A 13,129-nucleotide genomic window follows, 5' to 3' on the forward strand; every position below is an offset into this window, starting at 1 on the left:
TGCAATGGAAAAGGCACCCAGGTCTATTATTCGAGGACTTTGCAAACCAAGGACCACGTAGGGCTGGACTTCGAAATTTTCAAAGGCGATCGGTGATGATGGGGAAAAAGACAATACTTAAGCTATGGCTCCAGGAGGAGAAACCATCAATTCAGCGGTGGAGAGTATATATGATTTCTCTAAGTGCCCTAGAAAGAAAAGATGTGTTGGATCTAGCCACACCGAAAGGTGAAAAATACCTCCAATGCTGGATGCCCTTCTTGAACACTCTGACACCACGAGCACGTAGTAGAGTCTTAAATGGATAACTAAGCCTCATGTAGAACCTGGCATAGAAGGGAGAGGGAGGGATGGGAGGGGAAGGGGGGGGGGGGGGGGAAATTGAAAATGTATGATGACGAACACATAATCCCAGAGAGTTAAAAAGTGTAAAAGTTTAATTGGACATTATATTTCTCTGAGGACAAGCAGGCTGCTTGTTCTCACTGATGGGTGACGTCCACGGCAGCCCCTCCAATCGGAAACTTCATTAGCAAAGGCCTTTGCTAGTCCTCGCGCGCCCATGCGCACCGCGCATGCGCGGCCGTCTTCCCGCCCGAACCGGCTCGTGTTCGTCAGTCTTCTTTTGTCCGCGCTCGGTACGGTCGTGTTTTCGCCGTGTCGGGCCCCGCAAAGTCGACCTCGCGCGTTCGTCGTGTTGTTTAAAAAAAAAAAAAATCCATTCTGTGTGGAAAAGGACTCTTTGGTCCTTTTTCCCCCCGCTATTTTCAGCTTTTTCGCCCCGGTAAGTTTTCTTTCATCGTCGGGGTAGGCCGCTTTTAGGCCTCGGGTCGAAGTTTTCTTCCCCTTGTTTTTTCGGTGCCTTTTCCGCCATTTCGACTTTTGATCTCGCCGGCGTGATTTTTCCGCCCATGACATCGAAGTCTCCCAGCGGCTTCAAGAAGTGCACCCAGTGCGCCCAGGTCATCTCGCTCACTGACAGGCACGCGTCGTGTCTTCAGTGCTTGGGGGCTGGGCACCGCCCGCAGGCCTGTAGTCTGTGTTCCCTTTTGCAAAAGCGGACTCAGGTAGCGAGATTGGCCCAGTGGAACGTTTTGTTCTCGGGCTCTTCGTCGGCATCGGCACCGGGGGTATCGAGTGCATCGACGTCTTCAGCGTCCAGAGCTTCATCCTCGGCCGCCAGTGCATCGAGTGCATCGAGGCATTGGCCCTCTGCATCGGCGCTGAGACATCGGACAGCTGCATCGACGTCGGTGGTACCGGGACCTCGTCGGCTGATGTCGTCGGACGGTGGTGCTGTCCATTCCCCTGCTGGTGGCGGTGAGCCTTCGGGTGGGTCTCCCCCTACCCTGAGGGCTCCTGCGGTACAGCCCCCCCGAGACCGACCTCCTTCGGCCTCGGCCCCGAGGAAGCGACGGCTGGATTCTACGTCCTCCTCGTCGATGCCGGGAAGCTCCGGTGACATGCTTTGTTCCAAGAAGTCGAAGAAGCATCGTCATCGGTCTCCTTCCCGTGTCGGCACCGAGAGCTCTGGGTCGCCGAGGGAGTCGGCACCCAGCAGGCATCGGCACCGAGAGGACCGCTCACCCTCTGTTCAGGAGGTGTCGATGCGCTCTACTCTGGACAGCCCGGAACAGCCTCCACGCCCGGAACAGGTTCTGACGTCGACGCCTGCATCGACCTCCATGCCTTTCTCTGCAGCCGCTCTGAACGAGAGCCTCCGGGCCGTTCTCCCAGAGATTCTGGGAGAGCTGTTGCGCCCTAACCCTCCGGTACCGGCGGTGCTTGCGCCACCGGTACCGTCGAGCATGGCGCCGGCTGGCCCATCGCCCGAGGTGAGGTCTCCGGCGTCGGTGCCGCGTGCGGTACCGGCTGCCGTCGCCTCCCAGGAAGGCTCCCCGACTACGTCGGCGGAGGGAGCTTCGCCGATGCGGGCGAGGGAGTCTACCTCTTGACGCCCCCATCGTGGATGTGGCTCCACTGAGTCGAGTCGGGCGAGGTTGCAGACACAGGTCCGTGAACTTGTGTCTGACACCGACGGTGAGGCCTCGTGGGAAGAGGAAGAAGACCCTAGATATTTCTCTGACGAGGAGTCTGAGGGTCTTCCTTCCGATCCCACTCCCTCTCCTGAGAGACAGCTTTCTCCTCCCGAGAGTCTGTCTTTTGCTTCCTTTGTCCGGGAGATGTCTACGGCCATCCCCTTCCCGGTGGTTGTGGAGGACGAGCCCAGGGCTGAAATGTTTGAGCTCCTGGACTATCCTTCTCCACCTAATGAAGCGTCCACTGTACCCATGCACCATGTCCTGAAAAAGACATTGCTGGCGAACTGGACCAAGCCTCTAACTAATCCCCACATTCCCAAGAAGATCGAGTCCCAGTACCGGATCCATGGGGACCCAGAGCTGATGCGCACTCAGTTGCCTCATGACTCTGGAGTTGTGGATCTGGCCCTAAAGAAGGCTAAGAGTTCTAGAGAGCATGCTTCGGCGCCCCCAGGCAAAGACTCTAGAACCTTAGACTCCTTTGGGAGGAAGGCCTACCATTCCTCTATGCTCGTGGCCAAAATTCAGTCCTACCAGCTCTACACGAGCATACACATGCGGAACAATGTGCGGCAGTTGGCGGGCTTGGTTGATGCGCTCCCCCCTGAGCAAGCCAAGCCTTTTCAGGAGGTGGTCAGGCAGCTGAAGGCGTGCAGAAAATTCCTGGCCAGAGGGGTGTATGACACCTTTGATGTTGCATCCAGGGCCGCTGCTCAAGGTGTGGTGATGCGCAGGCTCTCATGGCTGCGTGCCTCCGACCTGGAGAATAGAATCCAGCAGCGGATTGCGGACTCGCCTTGCCGTGCGGATAATATTTTTGGAGAGAAAGTCGAGCAGGTGGTAGAGCAGCTCCACCAGCGGGACACCGCATTCAACAAGTTCTCCCGCTGGCAGCCTTCAGCTTCTACCTCTACAGGTAGACGATTTTTCGGGGGAAGGAAGACTGTTCCCTACTCTTCTGGCAAGCGTAGGTACAATCCTCCTTCTCGACAGCCTGCGGCCCAGGCTAAGCCCCAGCGCGTTCGCTCTCGTCAGCAGCGTGCGCCTCAGCAAGGCCCCTCGGCTCCCCAGCAAAAGCAAGGGACGAGCTTTTGACTGGCTCCAGCAAAGCATAGCCGACATCCAAGTGTCAGTGCCGGGCGACCTGCCAGTCGGAGGGAGGTTGAAAGCTTTTCACCAAAGGTGGCCTCTCATAACCTCCGATCAGTGGGTTCTCCAAATAGTCCGGCAAGGATACACCCTCAATTTGGCCTCAAAACCTCCAAATTGTCCACCGGGAGCTCAGTCTTACAGCTTCCAGCACAAACAGGTACTTGCAGAGGAACTCTCCGCCCTTCTCAGCGCCAATGCGGTCGAGCCCGTGCCATCCGGGCAAGAAGGGCTGGGATTCTATTCCAGGTACTTCCTTGTGGAAAAGAAAACAGGGGGGATGCGTCCCATCCTAGACCTAAGGGCCCTGAACAAATATCTGGTCAAAGAAAAGTTCAGGATGCTTTCCCTGGGCACCCTTCTTCCCATGATTCAGGAAAACGATTGGCTATGCTCTCTGGAAGGATGCCTACACACACATCCCGATACTGCCAGCTCACAGACAGTATCTGCGATTTCAGCTGGGCACACGTCACTTCCAGTACTGTGTGCTACCCTTTGGGCTCGCCTCTGCGCCCAGGGTGTTCACAAAGTGCTTGGCTGTAGTAGCAGCGGCACTTCGCAGGCTGGGGGTGCCGTGTTCCCATATCTCGACGATTGGCTGGTGAAGAACACATCCGAGGCAGGAGCCCTGCAGTCCATGCAGATGACTATTCGCCTCCTGGAGCTACTGGGGTTTGTGATAAATTATCCAAAGTCCCATCTTCTCCCAGTGCAGAAACTCGAGTTCATAGGAGCTCTGCTGGATTCCCGGACGGCTCGCGCCTATCTCCCAGAGGCGAGAGCCAACAACTTGTTGTCCCTCGTCTCGCGGGTGCGAGCGTCACAGCAGATCACAGCTCGGCAGATGTTGAGATTGCTGGGCCACATGGCCTCCACAGTTCATGTGACTCCCATGGCCCGCCTTCACATAAGATCTGCTCAATGGACCCTAGCTTCCCAGTGGTTTCAGGCTGCTGGGGATCTAGAAGACGTGATCCACCTGTCCACGAGTTTTCTCGAATCCCTGTATTGGTGGACGATTTGGTCCAATTTGACTCTGGGACGTCCTTTCCAAATTCCTCAGCCACAAAAAGTGCTGACCACGGATGCGTCTCTCCTGGGATGGGGAGCTCATGTCGATGGGCTTCACACCCAAGGAAGCTGGTCCCTCCAGGAACGCGATCTGCAGATCAATCTTCTGGAGTTACGCGCGATCTGGAACGCTCTGAAGGCTTTCAGGGATCGGCTGTCCCACCAAATTATCCAAATTCAGACAGACAACCAGGTTGCCATGTATTACGTCAACAAGCAGGGGGGCACCGGATCTCGCCCCCTGTGTCAGGAAGCCGTCAGCATGTGGCTCTGGGCTCGCCGTCACGGCATGGTGCTCCAAGCCACATATCTGGCAGGCGTAAACAACAGTCTGGCCGACAGGTTGAGCAGGATTATGCAACCTCACGAGTGGTCGCTCAATTCCCGAGTGGTGCGCCAGATCTTCCAAGCGTGGGGCACCCCCTTGGTGGATCTCTTCGCATCTCGAGCCAACCACAAAGTCCCTCGTTCTGTTCCAGGCTTCAGGCCCACGGCAGACTGGCATCGGATGCCTTCCTCCTGGATTGGGGGGAGGGTCTGCTGTATGCTTATCCTCCCATACCTCTGGTGGGGAAGACTTTGTTGAAACTCAAGCAAGACCGAGGCACCATGATTCTGATTGCTCCTTTTTGGCCGCGTCAGATCTGGTTCCCTCTTCTTCTGGAGTTGTCCTCCAAAGAACCGTGGAGATTGGACTGTTTTCCGACCCTCATCACACAGGACGAAGGGGCGCTTCTGCATCCCAACCTCCGGTCCCTGGCTCTCACGGCCTGGATGTTGAGAGCGTAGACTTTGCCTCTTTGGGTCTGTCAGAGGGTGTCTCCCGCATCTTGCTTGCTTCCAGAAAAGATTCCACTAAGAGGAGTTACTTCTTTCTATGGAGGAGGTTTGCCGTCTGGTGTGACAGCAAGGCCCTAGATCCTCGCTCTTGTCCTACACAGACCCTGCTTGAATACCTTCTGCACTTGTCTGAGTCTGGTCTCAAGACCAACTCTGTAAGGGTTCATCTTAGTGCATTCAGTGCATACCATTACCGTGTGGAAGGTAAGCCGATCTCAGGACAGCCTTTAGTTGTTCGCTTCATGAGAGGTTTGCTTTTGTCAAAGCCCCCTGTCAAGCCTCCTACAGTGTCATGGGATCTCAATGTCGTTCTCACCCAGCTGATGAAACCTCCTTTTGAGCCACTGAACTCCTGCCATCTGAAGTACTTGACCTGGAAGGTCATTTTCTTGGTGGCAGTTACTTCAGCTCGTAGAGTCAGTGAGCTTCAGGCCCTGGTAGCCCAGGCCCCTTACACCAAATTTCATCATAACAGAGTAGTCCTCCGCACTCACCCTAAGTTCTTGCCAAAGGTTGTGTCGGAGTTCCATCTGAACCAGTCAATCGTCTTGCCAACATTCTTTCCCCGTCCTCATTCCTGCCCTGCTGAACGTCAGCTGCACACATTGGACTGCAAGAGAGCATTGGCCTTCTATCTGGAGCGGACACAGCCCAACAGACAGTCCGCCCAATTGTTTGTTTCTTTTGATCCCAATAGGAGGGGAGTGGCTGTGGGGAAACGCACCATATCCAATTGGCTAGCAGATTGCATTTCCTTCACTTACGCCCAGGCTGGGCTGGCTCTTGAGGGTCATGTCACGGCTCATAATGTTAGAGCCATGGCAGCGTCGGTAGCCCACTTGAAGTCAGCCTCTATTGAAGAAATTTGCAAAGCTGCGACGTGGTCATCTGTCCACACATTCACATCTCATTACTGCCTGCAGCAGGATACCCGACGCGACAGTCGGTTCGGGCAGTCAGTTCTTCAGAACCTGTTTAGGCTTTAGGATCCAACTGCACCCCCCGAGGGCCCTGTTTGTTCTGTTCCAGGCTGCACTCTCAGTTAGTTGGTAAATGTTTTAGGTCAATCTCAGTTATGTCCTCGCCGTTGTGAGGCCCAATTGACCATGTTTGTTGTTTGGAGTGAGCCTGGGGGCTAGGGATACCCCATCAGTGAGAACAAGCAGCCTGCTTGTCCTCGGAGAAAGCGAATGCTACATACCTGTAGAAGGTATTCTCAGAGGACAGCAGGCTGATTGTTCTCACAAACCCGCCCGCCTCCCCTTTGGAGTTGTGTCTTCCCTTGTCTTTGTCTTGCTACATACGGGACTGACGAACACAAGCCGGTTTCGGGTGGGAAGACGGCCGCGCATGAGCGCGCGAGGACTAGCAAAGGCCTTTGCTAGTGAAGTTTCCGATTGGAGGGGCTGCCGTGGACGTCACCCATCAGTGAGAACAATCAGCCTGCTGCCCTCGGAGAATACCTTCTACAGGTATGTAGCATTCGCTTGAGGGCAGTATGCAATTTTTGACTTGTAAGTTTGTTGTAGTCATCAATAAAAATTTATTAAAAAAAAAAATGGGTTTAACATGTAGGTAAGAGCCACTTAAGGACATTTTTTTCCACAGCTTAGCAAAAGGACCCCCCCCCCTAGATTGGACATGGAGGGAGCTGGTGGTTACAGCAGTGGGGGTTCAAATCCTACTTCTTAAACAGCTGCATCTGGTGACCTTGGACAAGTTACATTTTCTCAGGTTGACCCAGGAACCCAGTTAGAAAGCAAGTTCTTTGGGAAAGGAACATCTTGCAGCTGGTTTCAAAAGCCACCTCGAGCATCTTTTAGGAGAGCGGTTAAATCCCTGGATTCTCTCTAGGTCACCCAAATTTGGGGGCAAAGCCCAGATGCGCACATAGTCAGTCTGGTGTAAGTTCTTGCACCCAAAGGTGGGCACAGGCCTCCCCTTAAACGCTACTCGACAAAGGGCCCTCTGTTCCCAGCACCATTTACTGAATCTGGCTCAAAATGAGCAGATCTAGGAGCGAACAGGGAGCAGATACAAGGGGAAAGGAGACTGAGGTTCAGGTTGGGTGAGAGATGAAATAGATCTCCCCCTCCACTGCTTTTCTATTTTTTTTAGAAGATCCCAGCCCCAGAACTGCAACGTTTGTGTTTATTTCAAGTCTCGATATACCAGTTTGTATTGCACATCACTGCACTTAACAAAGTAACTAAACACAGGAGAAAATGAGTGAGACTAAAGGAGAGAAGAGAAAGGCCCTGTTCCTCAGCGACCCTCTAGACTGGTCAAGATGCTTGGGTTATGCATGCCCACCAGCAGAGGGAGACTGAGAACACTAAAACTTAAACCAGTATAAGCTAGCAGCCAACCCCCAAGCAGCCAGTAAATCTCAGTCTCCAGCAGAGGATAGACATGCAGCCTGAGCAGTCAGTCTGGTCTGGTAGGATTAGATTTTCTTAACTAATACCCTGTACTTTCTCTGTGGAATTTAGCCGGTGTGTGGCTTATTCCCCGGCTGGCCTTTGGTTAGGCAGCCATGTACCTCGGCTCCTGTTGTGACAGGAACCTTGAGAGCCATAACTTCTGGCAGTTTGTAGCTTTGAAATCCTCTTTCTGAACTTTCTGCCTGTTGCCTCTTGAGTGCTTAGTCCCTGTCAGTGTTGCCATATAAAAAAAAAAAAAATTCCCACCCAAAACCCGCCCACACCCCACCCCCGCCGCCATCAACCCCGCCCCCGCCGTCACCTCACCCCACCCAATACGTCACCAAACCCCGCCTGTCGCCGTTAGCCCCACCCCCGCCAGCCGAAAAACCGCCCAAAACCCGCGCGAAAAAAAAAACAAGCCCAAAAAACCGCGGGCAAAAGTTTCCTGCGGTGGGTTGCGGAAAACCGCCCATCTGGCAACCCTGGTCCAGGTCAGCTCTTAGCAACTGGGCTTTTGTTGTGTGGAAAAAAAAAAAAAAAAAAGAAACAGTGTTTGGCTGCTTGGCAGTGCTTGACTGTGTTGTTTGGGAAGCTGACAGAGAGGCCTGGGGATTTTAAGCAACTTTGAGAGAGCGGGGACGTTAGGGTGTACCGCTTTAAATTTGCGATGTCGGCGGGAAAGTCGTCGCGCTGCCGTACTTGTGTGCAAAGGGGGTAGACGCACCAGGAGCTCAATGCAGGTTCTGTGGGGAGCCTAAACAGCCTGATTCTTCGCCTCCGGTACTAGCTGCGGAGGGTTCAGGTAGCGGTAAAGGTTTGCCCGGCTCTGACTTGTCCTCTGGGTCCGTAGCGGTGGTTCCAATTTTGGCAGGAACCGCCATCTTGGATTCGGGCGCCACGGGGGTGGCTGCTCGCCCGCTGTTGGAAGGTCCGGGGCAGAGTGCTTCCAGGCCTCTGGAAGGTGCAGGGGCCATGGGGGTTTCCTCCGGATTTTATTTGGGCCATGTTTCAGGCCTGGCAGTCAGGCCCTAATCAGTTAGAGCCTCTGAAGGGAGCAGGGCCTCTGGTTCCTAAGCAACAGCGTTTAGAGTGGTCTGAAGAGCCAGATTTGTTTTCCTTGCCTCCCTCAGACGACGAGGGTAGTCTGCTGGGGGATGATTTCCTAGTGGACAAGGTTTCTGAGGCGGAGGGGCCTTTGCCAGGTGAAGACCCCTCGGTGGTGCGCATTTTCCCTAGGGATGAGCTTCCTGAGCTGATTGAGCAGGTAGTGTCCACGCTTAGGTTTGATTCGCCTGAGCCGGTGATAGCGGACGCTGAGCAGCTTGACCCTTTAGTTAAGGGAATTCGGCGGGCAGCGCATACTTTTCCCATGAATTCGGATCTCAGAGATCGTCCAGGAGTGGTCCTCCCCAGATTCTCCTTGTAGGGTGAGCAGAGCTATGGCGAGACTGTACCCTATTCCGCAAGGGGATAAGGACTCCTTTAAGTCGCCGACAGTGGATGCGGTGGTGACCGCGGTTACCAAGGCTACGGCTATTCCGGTTGATGGGGGGGGGCTGCTCTCAGAGATCTGCCAGATAGATTAGAGTCATTCGGCGCAATTTTGATCTCTCGGCATTGTCACTTCAGGCCGCTCTGTGCGGGGGCCTAGTAGCCAGGGTATGTTTCCGTTGGGCTGAAAAACTTTTGGATGGCCCGGCCTTAGATAGAGCTTCCTTGGTGCAAGAGCTAGCCAAGTTAGAGATGGGCTCTTCCTTTTTGGCAGATTCTAGTTATGATCTGCTGAGAGCTTCTGCTAAGAATATGGCATTGGCTGTTGGAGCTCGTCGGGCTCTTTGGCTTTGTGGTTGGACGGCGGATGCGGCGTCTAAGTCCAAGTTATGTTCTCTCCCCTTCAAGGGGACCTTGCTGTTTGGAGAAGAGTTGGATAAGTTGGTTTGTGGTCTTGGTGAGGCCAAAATGCCGCGCTTGCCAGAGTTCCGCCTCAAAGCAGGGGGTCGAGGTATGGCAGGGCGTGCACATTTAAAAGATACTCAGCGCTATAGGCCGCGTAGGTTTAGTGTTGCACCTAGAGGTTGATTTTTTCAGTGTACTCAGCCCTTTCGCGGAGGTCGGCGAGGAGGCCGAGATGCGCCAGGGGAAGGTCTGTCCTCCGGGCGTGCTTCACAATGAAGGTGTGCGGGTCCAGCCTCTGGTAAAGGTAGGGGCTCGTTTGAGCCAATTCTATCAGAGGTGGACCCATATCACATCAGATCAGTGGGTACTCGAAGTGGTGCGAGACTGGTACGCGCTAGAATTCGAGACTTTCCTTCCAGATTTTTTTCCTCTCCTCTCCGTGCCGCTCTCGGGTCAAGGCCAGGGCGATTCAGCAGACGCTTTATCGGCTGATAGATCTGGTGGCGGTCGTTCCCGTGCTGGTTTCAGAAAGGGGGACAGGTTGTTATTCGATTTATTTTGTGGTCCCCAAAAAGGAAGGTTCCTGTCGGCTTATTCTAGATCTCAAAAGGGTCAACGAAGGCTTTGAAAGTTCCCTCCTTTTGCATGGAAACGTTGCGCTCGGTCATAGTAGCGGTGCAGAAGGGGGAGTTTCTCACAGCTTTGGATCTGACAGAAGCCTATCTTCATATTCCCATTCGGGCGGCGCATCATCGGTTTCTCCGTTTTGCGGTTCTGGGTCAGCATTTTCAATTCTGTGCGCTGCCGTTCGGTCTGGCTACGGTGCCTCATACCTTTTCCAAGGTTATGGTGGTCGTGGCGGCGGCTTTGAGGAAACAAGGAGTGTTGGTACACCCGTATCTCGACAATTGGCTCATTCGCGCCAAGTCCCTTCAGGAGAGTGTGGATGCAACGGCGAAGGTGGTAGCTTTCTTGGAGTCGCTTGGCTGGGTGGTGAACTTGGTCAAGAGTCACCTGGTACCAACTCAATCCCTGGAATATCTGGGGGTTCGCTTCGATACGCGAAGGGCCAGGTGTTGTTACCGGCAGTTCAAATTGCCAAGATGCAGTTATTGATTTGCCAGTTTTGTGCCAAACTGTTCCCGTCTGCTCACTCTTACCTTCAGATTTTGGGACTCATGGCGGCATCGATAGAGGTAGTGCCCTGGGCCAGGGCTCACATGAGGCGGCTGCAGGCGGCACTGTTGGAGCGGTGGTCTCCTCAGATTCAGAGCTTGGAGAAAAGACTGCGCTTGCTGGATCCGGTTCATCTCAGGCTGCGATGGTGGCTTCACATGCCGAATCTGGAAAAAGGCATGCCCTTGGATCCTCCGGAGTGGACGGTGCTAACGACGGATGCCGGTCTAGCAGGTTGGGGGGGCGCATTGTCTCGGAGAGGTAGCTCAGGGTCGCTGGTCGTCGGAGGAGGCCTTGTGGGCCATAAATCGGTTGGAAATTCAGGCGATAAGGTTGGCACTGCAGTCCCTTCAGTATCTTCTCGAAGGCAAGGCAGTTCGAGTACTGTCCGACAATGCCACGGCAGTGGCGTACATAAATCAGGGGGGATACCAAGAGTCGAGAGGTGTCAGAGGAGACGGCGGAGTTAATGCGTTGGGCAGAACTTCATCTTCAGAGTCTCTCGGCAAGTCATGTAGCCGGAGTAGACAACGTCAGTGCGGATTTTCTCAGCAGGCACACGTTGGATCCAGGAGAGTGGTCGCTACATCGTCCATTGTTCCGTCGCCTAGTGAAGGAGTAGGGTCTGCCGTTGATAGATCTCATGGCCTCGTCAGACAATGCTCAAGTACCCAGGTTTTTCAGCCGGCGGCGAGATCCGAGGGGATCGATGCTCTGGTGCTCGCGTGGCCCCCTCACCAGCTGTTGTACGTGTTTCCTCCTTGGCCCTTGATAGGATGGATAGTTCAAAGAATAGAGCGGTATGCCAGGACAGTAATTCTTGTGGCTCCAAATTGGCCTTGTCGGCCTTGGTTTGCCGATCTAGTATGTCTGGCGATAGGTGGGCCGCTCGCGCTGGCGGAGTTAGTGCAAGGTCCGATCGTGATGCCAGACCCGTCTCCGTTCTCGCTTACGGCCTGGCTCTTGAAAGGGACAGGCTGAAGAAGAAAGGTTTTTCAACTAAGCTGATTGATACTATGTTGCAGTCCTGTAAACGTTCCACGTCCTTTGCTTATGTTAGGGTGTGGTGGATCTTTGAAGGTTGGTGTAACGATCGTTCTTGTTCGCCTTGGACCGCTTCCATTCTGGAGGTGTTAATAGTTTTTACAGGATGGTGTAGACAGAGGTCTTGCTCTTTGAAGGTGCAGATTGCGGCTCTGTCCTGTTTTCGGGGAAGGATACAGGGAGTCTCCTTGGTGTCTTCCCCGGATGTGGTTCGGTTTTTTACGTGCTGTAAAGCTGATTTGTCCTCCTCGGTGACCGGTTGTACAGCCGTGGGATTTGAACTTGGTGTTGGAAGTCTTGGTAGGGCCTCCCTTTGAGCCTTTGGGGTCAAGTACTCTTAAAGATCTTACTTTGAAGTCGGTGTTTTTGGTGGCTATTACTTCGGTGCGGCGAGTTTCGGAGTTGCAGGCTTTGTCTTGTCGTGCACCTTTCCTGGCTTTCTCGAAGGAAAAGGTCTCTTTGAAACCTGTTCCATTGTTTTTACCCAAGGCAGTGTCGTCTTTCCACGTAAATCAGGACATTTCTTTGCCAGTGCTGGGAGATAAGTTGGGAGATGCGTCTCAGCGCTGTTTAACCAAGCTGGATGTTCGGCAAGTCTTGAGGGCTTATTTATCCAGGACTCGGGAGTTTCGGTCTTCAGATAGGTTGTTTGTGTTGTATGGCGGTCCAAAGAAGGGAGCTGCAGCTTCTAAGGCAACTATTTCCAGATGGTTGAAGGAGGCGGTTTCCTTGGCATATTTGATCAAGGGACGTAGAGTGCCTGACCAACTGAAGGCGCATTCGACCAGGGGAGTAGCTTCCTCCTGGGCGGCGAGTGGTCTGGTTCTGCCTCAAAATATTTGCAGGGCGGCGGTCTGGGCCTCGTTGCATTCGTTTGTGAAACATTATAGACTGGATGTGCAGGCTAGGGAGGATGCCAGTTTTGGTGCGGCAGTGTTGACTTCTGGGATGCAAGGTTCCCGCCCTTAGGAGTTGTACTGCTTTGGTACTTCCCAAGCGTCTTGACCGGTCTGGAGGGTCGCTGAGGAAGGTGAAATTAGGTCTTACCTGCTAATTTTCTTTCCTCTAGACCCTTCAGACCGGTCAAGAACCCTCCCGCTGTGTATGTTTCTTTGTGGTGAGTATGATTGGCAGAGTTCTGGTGTACTTATGGTCTATGTTGCTATGGCTAAAAGGTATCTAAATTTCAAGTCTTGCTATACATATATTTCCTCTGCATTTCAGAGAGGGACCGTAGCGCCGTGGCGTTCGGTCAGTTGAAGCACGTGTTTCTTGTTTCTGAGTACAGGGTTCTTTGACCTTTCGGGGTGGTAATTGTTTATTGGTTTGTTTTCTGCTTTGTTAAGGATTTACTGGCTGCTTGGGGGTTGGCTGCTAGCTTATACTGGTTTAAGTTTTAGTGTTCTCAGTCTCCCTCTGCTGGTGGGCGTGCATAACCCAAGCGTCTTGACCGGTCTGGAGGGTCTAGAGGAAAGAAAACGA

This window comes from Microcaecilia unicolor, chromosome 3, assembly GCF_901765095.1.
Source record: "Microcaecilia unicolor chromosome 3, aMicUni1.1, whole genome shotgun sequence".
NCBI classification, from domain to species: domain Eukaryota; kingdom Metazoa; phylum Chordata; class Amphibia; order Gymnophiona; family Siphonopidae; genus Microcaecilia; species Microcaecilia unicolor.